Source organism: Oncorhynchus tshawytscha, linkage group LG12, assembly GCF_018296145.1.
Source record: "Oncorhynchus tshawytscha isolate Ot180627B linkage group LG12, Otsh_v2.0, whole genome shotgun sequence".
In the NCBI taxonomy this organism is placed as follows: Eukaryota; Metazoa; Chordata; class Actinopteri; order Salmoniformes; family Salmonidae; genus Oncorhynchus; species Oncorhynchus tshawytscha.
The window spans coordinates 42,215,329-42,228,994 of record NC_056440.1 but is presented as its reverse complement, the minus strand read 5'-3'; the positions used below and the strand labels follow the sequence as shown (position 1 = coordinate 42,228,994).

The 13,666-nt window shown below is 38.2% G+C and overlaps 1 pseudogene; it reads left to right on the top strand.

Annotated features, from left to right (window-relative positions):
• Nucleotides 1-3,613: 3,613 nt before the first annotated feature.
• LOC112264147 lies at nucleotides 3,614-13,394 on the top strand (annotated as a pseudogene).
• Nucleotides 13,395-13,666: the final 272 nt, after the last annotated feature.

Below are 13,666 nucleotides of genomic sequence, written 5' to 3'. Positions count from 1 at the left end.
AGGGAAAGTTGGGGAGGTGGGCTAATAGCTGAACAATAGACTATTCAACCTTTACTAAAGAATAGTCTAATACCCAAGCTAGGTGTGAACCCCCCCCCCCCATCACAGACCAGATTTGCCCTAACGACCAAGGGGTAGCTTACAATGTAATAAAGTAATGACTTTTCAAATAAGTTACCTTACACGTTATGTTGGCTGACAATTTGTTAGCTACACTGTCCTTATGAACCTCATAGCATATCATTAGAGCAGTATGTACTGGTATGTTAGCTAGCTACCTTACGTTAGTAGTTATACATCAATCTTGACAGTATGTTAACTTGCCAGATTATTACCTATAGGATATCTAACTACCCAACGTTTATTGACTTGATTATTCTCGTCATTCTTATCTTAGCTAAATGGTATAGTCGTTGTGCTTTCTTAATGGACACTCGGGTGCTTTCGTAAATTTTCTCTGGATATCTATAGGCTGGACAATAGAACGAGTCAAAATTCAGCCAAGGCGGAAAACGGCTTAAGAACGTTGGCTAAACTGGAACACGAGCATGAGCCCATCGCAAATTAATGGAATCGAACGTTCGCAGAGCCTGTTTTGACTAGAGTGATGTTTAGAATTCCATAACAATTCTATCCCTTTTTATTTTACCAGTACAATCTGTTCATCAGATGAAACTGGAAAAAAACAACTTGTGTAGAAAGTAAACATCTGCAACTCGATGGTGTCAACTGTGCTTATGTCTGCGTAATGAAAAAGTAGGGAAAAAATAAAAACTTCTGACTATTTATGATCTAGCGATCAATGACAAATGAGCTCGCTTGCCCAGACTTACACAAAGAGGAGATTATCCTGATTTAAATGACAAATGAGTCATTTAAAATAGTGCCCATGTAACAGTTTTGCTTCCGTCCCTCTCCTCGCCCCTACCTGGGCTTGAACCAGGGACCCTCTGCACAAATACACTCGTACACTCGTCTGAGTGTACGAGACCACAGAATAATTACTTTACGAGCACTAAACACCCGTTGAATATGACCGGTGTCAGTAAACGTAGGGGAAAAAAGCAAAATTAAATAGTTTCCAGATGCACATTTACAGTCAAATTACTATGGGAATAAATATCACAGATTTACAGAAATATTGGAACAAAGTTGTCTAATGAAAGCAAATAATGTAGAATCCTCCAATCCTGTAGCCAATCCCAACAATCCCGTTGTACAGCGCCATATTTTACATTCCTTCCTAATGGAAACGCTTAGGATTTTGTTTCTCTCCGAATGTAAACACCATAATATTAATCAAATTAATTATGCCAAATTTCTTAAAATGAATTCCATATACTATGTTATTACAAAAAAAGTTTTAAATACAGAATACTATCAAATGCTTCTCAAAGATGCCCTCTGGTGGTCAAACTAGCAATAACTTGCAGTAACAGAAGAAATGGCTGAGAAATAAATTACATGCCACAGAATGCTGCAGCAGGGTGTGCTGCAATATGATGCAACTTTTAAAACCTCTTAAGCTTCCCCCCTACTTTTTCGAAAATTCTGTTAAAAATCGCGCAACATTTTGGCGTCCTGCTACTCATGCCAGGAATATAGTATATGCATATGATTAGTATGTGTGGATAGAAAACACTCAGACGTTTCTAAAACTGTTTAAATCACGGCTGTGACTATAACAGAACGTCTGTTTCATCGAAAAGCGCAGGAAAATCTGATCACTGGAGATGGAAAAAAATATCCATGCGCCACTTCAACCCATTGTTAAAGGTGAACCGTATTAAATGAGGCCGAGGTTGCAGTACCTACAGCTTCCACAGGATGTATAGAGTCTTCTCATTTGATTCTGATTTGATTCTTGGTAGATCCGACCAAAGGGAACCGATTCCCTCCGACCACCAACTTGATGCATCGTCTCTGTTTTTCCGGAAATTTTTTCCACACGACCAGCTATCGAATTTACATCGCCTCCTGATGATTTTTATAGCTTATTAACGTGTAGTAATACCTAAAGTTGCATTAGAAAGGTATTTCGATGTGTTTTGTGAAAGTTTATCGTCGACTTTTTAACTTTTAAAAAATGACGTTACGTTATGAAACGCTATTTTTTTCCGTTTATCACACAGTCTTCATAGATCGATATCTAGGCTATATATGGACCGATTTAATCCAAAAAAAGACCCAGTATTGATTATGGGACATCAAGGAGTGCCAAGAAAGAAGATGGTCAAAGGTAATGAATGTTTTATATTTTATTGTGCGGTTTGTGTAGCGCCGGCTATGCTAATTCTTTTGTTTACATCCCCTATGGGTCTTTTGGGGTGTTACATGCTATCAGATAATAGCTTCTCATGCTTTCGCCGAAAAGCATTTTAAAAATCTGACTCGGTGCCTGGATTCACGAGTGTAGCTTTATTTCAATACCAAGCATGTGTATTTTAATGAACGTTTGCGTTTTAACTAATACTATTAGCATTTAGCGTAGCGCATTTGCATTTCCAGAGCTCTAGTTGGGACGTCTGCGTCTCAAGTAGGATCAAGAGGAGGAACCACTGTATGTAACCATTTGGGCTACAAACTAATATGACCCCACCGTTTTGCTCTATGACCACCACAAGTGTCACTGGACTTGTCTGTAGGTAACCAGGTACTCTCCCCCCCCCCAACAGCTTCGACATTTAGTTTTAGAAAAGGGAAATTTCTCAGGCAAGAATTAGGACTGTCTGGGACTGGTCTGAGAGGGGAGGGGAAAATAGAAAATGAGCTGTTATTGGCAGAGGTTTGGAACTCTATTTCTTATTGATCTATTAGCGTCTTATGGTATAGGGGACGCTTGCGACAAATTCAAATAGATTGATATAAAAATCAAACTTTCATTAAATCACACATAAGATACTAAATTAAAGCTACACTCATTGTGAATCCAGCCAACATGTCAGATTTTAAAAAGGCTTTTCGGTGAAAGCATAAGAAGCTATTATCTGATGATAGCACAACAGTAAACACAGAGAGTAGCATATTTCAACCCTGCAGGCGCTACACAAAACACAGAAATAAAATATAAAACATGCCTTACCTTTGACGAGCTTCTTTTGTTGGCATTCCAATATGTCCCATAAACATCACAATTGGTCCTTTTGTTCGATTAATTCCGTCCATATATATCCAAAATGTCCATTTACTTGGCGCGTTTGATCCAGAAAATAACAGTTTCCAAATTACACAATGTCACTACAAAATATCTCAAAAGTTGCCTGTAAACTTTGCCAAAACATTTCATACTACTTTTGTAATACAACTTTAGGTTTTTTTAAACGTTAATAATCGATCAAATTGAAGACAGAGCCCACCCTGAGAGAAGGAGATGACGTATGCCACTCGTGAACGCTCAGTGGGAAACGTTGATGCCTGCAGCTCGAAGGCCAGCAAGCATTGGAGCAGGAACCCACAACACTTCCAGGATGCCCCTCATAGTGCTCCGGTGTTGGGAGATGATGCTCCCGAAGGGAGGAAGACGCTGAGCTGGTAGGGAGTGGAGGATTAGGAACAGCCACAAGTGCAGAGTGCAACTGCAGAGTGCACACAAGAGTTATTAAATCATCCGACAATGTCTGCAGCCGCGCCTCATGGCAACCAATCTCAGTTCCATGGTGGGTGAAAGCCGACCGTAAATGGTGGAGTTTGGAATGTCCCTCGGAAGACTGAGAAATCTCTGCTGGGTCCATCATTGGCTTAGGGCTGCTGTAACAATACTGCTAGTACGAACTCAAACCCAGGCGCAGAGAAACACAGCAAGCAGAGGTAAGGGTAAATCCAGAACATTAAACCCACGTGAATCCAATAAGAAAGTTGTAAAATTAAAGAAAAACCCTGGAATGAGTAGGGTTGTCCAAACTTTTGACTGGTGCTGTAAATATTTTGGTACCTAAAGAGGCCATACATACCATCTTACAACAATTCCATATGTTGGCTAAGTTAAACACAAAGGTTAGCCTCTTAAAGCTGCAATATGTAACTTATGGATGACCTGACAAAATTCACATAGAATTGTGAGTTATAGACCAGTAATTCTGATTGAACGCAAGTCTAAGTTGGGGTAGATCTGTTCTATGTGCACCTTTTCTTTGCTTCCCATGCTTATGTTTTCTTTTTGCTTCTTTTACTTTTGGTTTTGTACACCAGCTTCATACAACTGATACAATATTTTTGGTAATGAAAAATATATTTACAGCGGTTTAGATGGAACAATGATTCTCCACATTATACTTGCATTTTTGTCACATAAACTTTTGTCACAACATACTTTTATTTGGCTCTGGTATAAGACTTCATGTGACAGGTAAGAGATCCATTCCTCTGATTTTTGGCAATAGACATTAATAATGAATAATGAATATGTCTAATCAATTTCCCAAATAATTGAGGAAACATCCTGAAGTATCGCTTCGCAAATATGCACTGTGTGATCAAGTCACGTTGGAAAATAAATAAATATATTTTTGAGAGTTTGCAATTACTTTCAATAAAGCCATATGCACAATTTGCAGTATATTGCATGCTATAATCTTAGAGATATACACCCTCAGTTAAATGTGTGATATACTGTAAATGTAAAGTAATTTTATATGGGGTAAAGAATGTTTGAATGTTTACTTAGCTAAGAATCGTATTCATTGAGTGATATTGAAATACGATATTCCAGAAAGGACAGTTGATATGAAAAATAGAATGAGTTGGTACATGTAATTTATGTATGTAATTTATTGTTTAATGGAATATAGACAGTAAGCTGGATATACAACAAATGGTGTGGTACATCACAATTAATCTTGACAACAGACTACATCTGAAGTATGAACACTTGAGTGTGATGTCCATTTCAAGACGACTGTAAATGTTCTTGTGTCTCTTTAAAATCTGACAATCGTGTACAAAAACCAAAAGTGATGGTCTACCAAGTGTCCAAACCTGAGCCGAACAGGAAAACCACCCTGCTATGTCTGGCTCGAGACATGTTTCCAGACTTGGTCAAGATTTCATGGAAGATGGTGGATACAAACGTCCGAACAATGGAGGTGTCCAAAGCAGAGATGGAAGAGCTGGTGCAGAGGGAGGAAGGGCGGACGACAAGTATGATAATCATTGATAAAGAGAAGACGTACAAGAACAAATACATCTGTTCTGTGGAGCATAAAGGGGCCCTCAAGATGTTGACATACCAAAAGGTAAAGCCAGTCATTTAAATAGTTTGACATTAGCATGTGTTATATTTTTCATACATCATTATTCATGTAATATGTATTAATTGAATAAATTTATAAGTAAGCTATCATGTATTCAACCATGTAAAAAATGGCATATTACCTTTTCAAAGTAAAGAAGAAAGTCCATAAAAATTGGTAATTGCATAGTTTCGCAAGTTAATATCTCAAGTTTAAACAAATCACCTTTTTTGAATAACTATTATCTGTGACATTTAGCCTACATAAATGCTCTGATAAATATGATTTAATATGATATTTTTCTATGTCATTCTCAGAGGAACCAACTGAAGCTCCTCCAACCACCATGGCTGCACCAACCACTCTGCATGTTACCTGTGGTAGGATTGATGTGTATTTAATGCAGGGTTGGAGTTGATTCAAACACAAAAATCATGTATCCAAAACATTAAGAACACCTGCTCTTTCCACAACACAGACTGACCAGGCGAATCCTATGATCCCTTATTGATGGCACTTGTTAAATCCACTTCAATCAGTGTAGATCAAGGTGAGGAGACGGGTTATTGAAGGATTTTTAAGCCTTGAGACAATTGAGACATGGATTTTGTATGTCTGCCATTCATAGGGTGAATGGGCAAACAAAAGATATAAGTGCCTTTGAACTTGGTATGGTAGTAGCTGCCAGGCTCAACGGTTTGTGTCAAGAACTGCAACGCTGTAGGGTTTTTCACGCTCCCATGTGTATCAAGAATGGTCCACCCAAAGGACATCCAGCCAACTTGACAACTGTAGGAAGCATTGGAGTCAACATGGGCTAGCATCCCTGTGGAACACTTTCGACACCTTTTAGAGGGGGGTGTAACTCAATATTATAAAGGTGTTCCTAATGTTTAGTATACTTGTATGTTTATGTGATATATTTACATGAGTATCATGTGTTCAAGTATCTAAAAATGGCATATCACCTTCTCAAAGTAAAACAAATAATGTACATAGTAATGTGGACTTACACTTGTTAATTACATACGAATGTTGTGTAGTTGGTTTTGTAATCACCTTTTTGTAATCAACTTTTTTTGCGTAACTATTCTCCCCAACATAATCTCCAACAAAAACGCTGGCAATAACTGCAGAAACAGAGATATGTCATGGCTGATATTGTTGTATTAATTATGTCTGACGGTAGATAATTCTCTGATAAAGCTTTTTCCATCTCATACTCAGAGGATCCAACTGAAGCTCCGCCATCCACAAAGGCTGCACCAACTGCTCTGCAGGCTACAAACGGTAAAATTTATGTGGATTTCATGCAGGGTTGGGGTATATTCAAAAACAAAAAATTGAAAAAGGAAAAAAATATATGCATGAGTGGCTGGATCAGTTAACAGATTTACAGTGCATTCAGAAAGTATTTTCCACATTATGTTGGGTTATAAAGTGGGATTAAAATGGATGTAATTGTAATTTTTATGTCAAATTATCTACACCAAATAATCTGTAATGTCAAAGTGGAATAAAATTTTCAACATTGGTCCCAAAACAATAATGGAACATATGGCACTAATATACCTTGATTAGCATTCAAACCCCTGAGTCAATACATCACCTTTTTTTCTGGGTACGTTTCTAAGAGCTTCCCACACTTGGATTGTGCAACATTTGCCCATTATTCTTTTCAAAATTCTTCAAGCTTTATCAAAATTGGTTGTTGATCATTGCCACACAACTATTTTCAGGTATTGCCATAGATTCTTTAAGCAGATTTAAGTCAAAACTGTAACTCTGCCACTCAGGAACATTCACTGTCTTCTTGGTAAGCAACTCCAGTGGAGATTTGGAACCATGTTTTAGGTTATTGTCCTGCTGAAAGGCGAATTCTTCCAATGTCTGGTCGAAAGCAGACTGAACCAGGTTTTCCTCTAGGATTTTGCCTGTGCATAACTCAACTCCATGTATTTTTTGTTCTGAAAAACTCCTCAGTCCTTAGCAATTACAAGCATACTTATAACATGATGCAGCTACCACAATGCTTGAAAATATGGAGTGGTACTCAGTAATGTGTTGTATTGGATTTGCCCCAAACTGTGTATTCACTGTGTATTCGGGATAAAAAGTTAATTGCTTTGCCAATTCTTTTGCAGCTTTACTTTAGCGACTTGTTGCAAACACGATGCATGTTTTGGAATATTTTAATTCTGTACATATTTCTTTCTTTTTACTCTGACAATTGGGTAAGTATTGTGGAGTAACTACAATGTTGCTGATCCACCCTCAGTTTTCTCTTTAAAGCCATTAAACTCCGGAACAGTTTTAAAGTCACCATTGGCCTCATGGTGAAATCCTAGAGCGGTTTTCATCCTCTCCGGCGACTGAGTTAGGAAGGACACGTATCTTTGTAGTAACTGGGTGAATTTATACACCATCCATAGTGTAATTAATAACTTCACTTTGCTCAAACGGACACTCAATTCTTTTTTTTACCCATTTACCAATAGGTGCCCTTCTTTTCAAGGTATTGGATAAACTCCCTGGTCTTTGTGGTTGAATCTTTGTTTGAAATTCTTCAGTGATGCAAATGATTACTTATTTAGGCTTTCCACAACAAATGGGTTGAATACATATTGACTAAAAACATTTCAGCTTTTCATTTTTAAATAATTTCAAAGAACATCATTCCTCTTTGACATTATGAAGTCTTGTCTGTAGGCCAGTGGCAAAAAACTCAATTTAATCCATTTTAAATTCATGCTATTACTGCCACAAAGGCAGTCATGAGTCATGACCGCAGTAAAGTTTCACATGACCGTTGCGTCAAAAAAGCTACTCTTATGCACTCTAGACATGCATTGGCAATACCCAACTCGCTAACTACCATCAGGTCACTAATGGCTGGCTCTATTGCCCCTGTAACCACTCGGACATCAATGCAAATGCAATCGGAAATCACATCAAACACAACATCAAAACAGTATTGTGCTTTTAAAGCCCACCTCACTGTGATGATCAATTTGAAAAATAGAAGTTCGACAATAGGTTGAAACAGTGCAAAACATGGCGATTTTGGATGTTGTTTCAAAGCCTATAACACAACGAAATGGACAGCGTGTTCTAAGCTGATTATTAATTCAAAACATCCATATGCATTGTAGAGCTTATGCATAAGAATATGCCTATATATGAGCCTAAGCACCCACAAAAACAACTTAATTGTGTTGTAGTACAATACATAGCCTACTGCACATTATGCACAGCAGAAAAATATAAAAACTGATTTAAGATGTCTTTGGTACATAATTGGTCTAGCTCAGGTATTCCCAAACTGGGGTCCGCGTACTGCAATGCCATCAGGGGTACGCCAAATAAAAATGTGATTCACATTTTTAAACAGTCATTTATATTTTACAACAGGGCTATACATTTGGGTAAGTGTTTTTTCTCACCTGAGTATTCTCGTTTCACTGCCAAAAATAAAATGTATCCATCTAGTGTACAGCGAAATAACTACACAATGTCAAAAACATGTAGCCTAGTCAAATAATTAACATCCAATCACATTAACCGTTACTCTCTTGCGGGAATTCCACTAACGGTCTGTATGTAGCCAAATGTAGCTGCTGCTCATTCTGTTTGCTTGAAAATGGATTAATGGTTAAAAAAGTAAGGCCTGCATCCATAGAGACATAACAGCTCTACTGTTAGTACTGCTACTACCAGCAGTACTACACCTACACCTGTTGACAACACAAGTTGTTCTACTTCCACGAGCACATCCAATGCTAGCATCAGTAATTTGTTGTTAGCCCAGCTAGCATGGACACCGAAAGTTGTGAATCTGATGCAGCCGAAGAGCCACTGCCCCCTTACCTGGGAAAGCACAAAAGACAGGGACGTTGGGCCATCGAAGAGGCGCAAATATGATGAGAACTACATTGATTCGGGGTTCACTTATATTGGGAGTAGTGCCTTTCCTCAGCCACAGTGTGTTATATGCAAAAGTATTATCTCACAACTCGATGAAACCTTCACTGTTGCACAGACATTTAGAAACAAAACATGCCAAAAATAAGCCACAGGAGTTTTTTGAGCGAGAATTAAGATGACTTTCGAGTAGTTGGACATGTATAAAAGCAACAGATACCATTCATAAGGGGCTAGAAGCGTCTTTTATGGTGAGCTACTGAGTGGCTATGACAGGCAAGCCCCATACTATTGTGGAGGATGATGAGTTTCTCACACGACTGGACTATCTGGGTGATGTTTTACTTTCCTGAATGATCTGAATCTAGGATTACAGGGACTCTCCTCTTTATTCAATGTGCGGGACAAATTTGAGGCTATGATTAAGAAGTTGGAGCTCTTCTCTGTCTGCATTAACAAGGACAACACACAGGTCTTTCCATAATTGTATGATTTTTTGTGTGCAAATGAACTGAAGCTTATGGACAATGACAAATGTGATTTAGCGAAGCACCTCCGTGAGTTGGGTGCTTAATTACGTAGGTACTTTCACAAAACGGATGGAACAAACAACTGGATTTGTTATCCCTTTCATGCACTGCCTCCAGTCCAGTTACCGATATCTGAACAAGAGAGCCTCATCAAAATTGCAACAAGCGGTTCTGTGAAAATTTAATTTAATCAGAAGCCACTGCCAGATTTCTGGATAGGGCTGCACTCAGAGTATCCTGCCTTGGCAAATCGCACTGTTAAGACACTGATGCCCTTTGCAACCACGTACCTATGTGTGTCCCTGCTGAAGAAAAGCAGGCCCAAACCATGATGCTGCCACCACCATGTTTGACAGTGGGGATGGTGTGTTCAGGGTGATGAGCTGTGTTGCTTTTACGCCAAACATAACGTTTTGCATTTTTGCCAAAAAGTTCAATTTTGGTTTCATCTGACCAGAGCACCTTCTTCCACATGTTTGGTGTGTCTCCCAGGTTGCTTGTGGCAAACTTTAAATGACACTTTTTATGGATATCTTTAAGAAATGGCTTTCTTCTTGCCACTCTTCCATAAAGGGCAGATTTGTGCAATATATGACTGATTGTTGTCCTATGGACAGAGTCTCCCACCTCAGCTGTAGATCTCTGCAGTTCATCCAGAGTGATCATGGGCCTCTTGGCTGCATCTCTGATCAGTCTTCTCCTTGTATGAGCTGAAAGTTTAGAGGGACGGCCAGGTCTTGGTAGATTTGCAGTGGTCTGATACTCCTTCCATTTCAATATTATCGCTTGCACAGTGCTCCTTGGGATGTTTAAAGCTTGGGAAATCTTTTTGTATCCAAATCCGGCGTTAAACTTCTTCACAATAGTATCTCGGACCTGCTTGGTGTGTTCCTTGTTCTTCATGATGCTCTCTGCGCTTTTAACGGACCTCTGAGACTATCACAGTGCAGGTGCATTTATACGGAGACTTGATTACACACAGGTGGATTGTATTTATCATCATTAGTCATTTAGGTCAACATTGGATCATTCAGAGATCCTCACTGAACTTCTGGAGAGAGTTTGCTGCACTGAAAGTAAAGGGGCTGAATAATTTTGCACGCCCAATTTTTCAGTTTTTGATTTGTTAAAAAAGTTTGAAATATCCAATAAATGTCTTTCCACTTCATGATTGTGTCCCACTTGTTGTTGATTCTTCACAAAAAAAATATAGTTTTATATCTTTATGTTTGAAGCCTGAAATGTGGCAAAAGGTCGCAAAGTTCAAGGGGGCCGAATACTTTCGCAAGGCACTGTATATATATATATATATATATATATTTTCACCATTAATAGGCTGACACATTACCTTTAACTACAGAATATCTCACCACTGAGCTTTTCAATATCCTCCTCTCTGTCCTTCATGCGTTTCTCAAGCGCACAGAGAGAGGGGCTGTCAACAGTTTAATGAAATATGTTCTGTTGTGAAAACATGTTATCATTGATGTTCCATGAACAGATTTCACTTTGGTTCCCAAATTAAGCACTGGTTTGCAGCAGGAACAGGGTTTGGGCGGAATATTACCTGTCATTCAGTGAGAGGCTGCATGCTCAAATAGTGGTTTATGCGTGGAGGGAAAAATAGTGTTCTTATAAGCCCAGACATTTCTATATGAAATCCCGTGTAAAAGCAGAGTTTTGATGGTTGCCACTAAAAAGAAGGAGGATCCCAGCTGCTACTATATTTATTTCTCAGCTGTTCATAAAACTCACATGCTCTGCTACAAAAAGTATCCAACCCAGCATGATTGAAAAACAAACCAGTGGAAAGTCATCCTCCACTATTTGAGAACATGCAGTTCACATGTATTTTTCCCCCTGACTCTTTTCCTGACCATTTAATAAAACCATTATAAATCTAAACTAATTGTACATATTAGTAAAGACAAGATTAAATTGAGAATGGTCTGATGGGGTGAAAATATGATCACTTGATGAGAGAACAGCATGTGCAGCCTGAGGAAAGGAACAGAGCACAAGCTTTTTTTCTACTTTCTCAAATGATCAATAGCCTATAGTCGCATCATGCAGCCCATATTATTTTTTAGCTTTCTAAGGTTTGTATCATTCACAACTAATGTTGCCAAATTACTCTAAAACAGGACCTGTTTCAAACGATCACTTTTACGCTCAACATAGTCACTTCATATGCACGCTTGCTCTGGAATGGGAAAAATATCCTTTCTATTTTATTGAGATAAATTCTATTATATTCTTCTTACCATAAAATCATGTAGCCTAAAACAAATAATGTCACAGGTCTTATTTGCTAAGTGAACAAACCTCCAGCACATGGTATGGCTCAAAGCCAGATAACATATAGTAGCCTAGGCCAACTCATATTCTGTTCTTCTGAAATACATTTTCTTCATATCATGTTTCTTGTCTAAAATGTTGCCTGTCCAAAATAAATAATGGATTTATTGTGATGGTATGTTAAATTAAATTGTTATACTTTTTTAACTGTTGATATTCCAAAGGCCTGCATCAGCGGATTGTATGTGGTTTGTATGCGTGGAAGCCTGGAGATCCTTAACATGTTTATGTTAATTACGGTCAATTACTGTGAGACTGGCAGTCTTTTGAATGACAATAAACGGCTGAGAAAATGTCATGATAGTCACAGCCCTGTAACATAACAAATTGTGGAAAAAGTCATGGGGTGTGAATACTTTCCGAAGGCACTGTGTTTATGGTGAAGTTGCATCATTCAACAGTTGCATTATTTACGGTAAATTTGAGGTGTGTAGCAAGAATGTCACTTTGCCAAGCCACATCCAAAGGCAAAGCAAGGAAGTAATATAAAGAGAAAAGTTGAAAATCTCTTGACCTACAGAGAGACGGCGCTGGTAACAAGTCTAGTTAATCTAAAAACCCTCAGTTCCATTGTTTGTGGAGACCGTACTCACAGTAAACGCTGCATATGGTGGCTAAATTGTAAATTACATCTTCGTGGCGCATAGTGCAAATGGATCGATTCAAATCGGACCAATATTTTATTGACATTTTCCATTTTTTATACAGAAACAACAGCATACAACACAAACAGAGTAATAGGACTGAGCAAATACCAACAAACTCATGAATAAAAATAGAAAGAAACAAGATGACAGCAAACAAAAACCAAAAGAATACTGGACTATATTAAAATAAAACCATTGGCTAAAATCCCGGTCTATACTATTTTCTATTCCCCAGATTCCTTCCAGTCGACATGCAGTCTCAACCTGGCCTCTCTGGTTTACACAGTGATGATCGTGAAGAGCATGGTGTACTGCTGTGCGCTCTCTCTCCTGCTGCACAACAGGAACCTGGGAAGTAGACCCAGCACCAGTAGACCCATTCACTGAAAGGATATGCCCCAGTATGGATAGAGTTGTAGTGGGCTGGGAACAACGAGGATTTTACACCCCATTGTGGTCTCAGATTTCATTTGTGTTCCTTTTATTTTTTTCCTGCTTTATATTATTTTTTAAATGGTAAAATATTGTGAGCCATAGATTTACACTTCAATAGCTAATTATGACATTAATTGCAGAACATTTCATTTGTATTTCCAATTACTTCAACTGCCTATTATGACATTAATTGCAGAACATTTAAATTGAGTATATTGTGTTTCCCTCCTTAACATTTAAATTAATATCACATTTTACTTTTGATGATTGTGGGAGCTACACTCTGCAGACACTTGAATAAAGATTAAATTAACCTCTTAAGCCTACCCCCCTACTTTGTGCAATTTCCGCCTGAAGACATACCCAAAATCTAGTGAGCAGCGTTTCTCAAAACGAAGCATATCCTTTCACATAGGGATGGGTTTAAGAATCACTGCCTTCGTGGTTCAACTGTACTGTTTTGTATGAGGAAACTGTCACCATAATAGAAAATAAACCCCAAAACATTGTATTTCTTTACTATAAGGTCATCTATTATTTTTTGTCA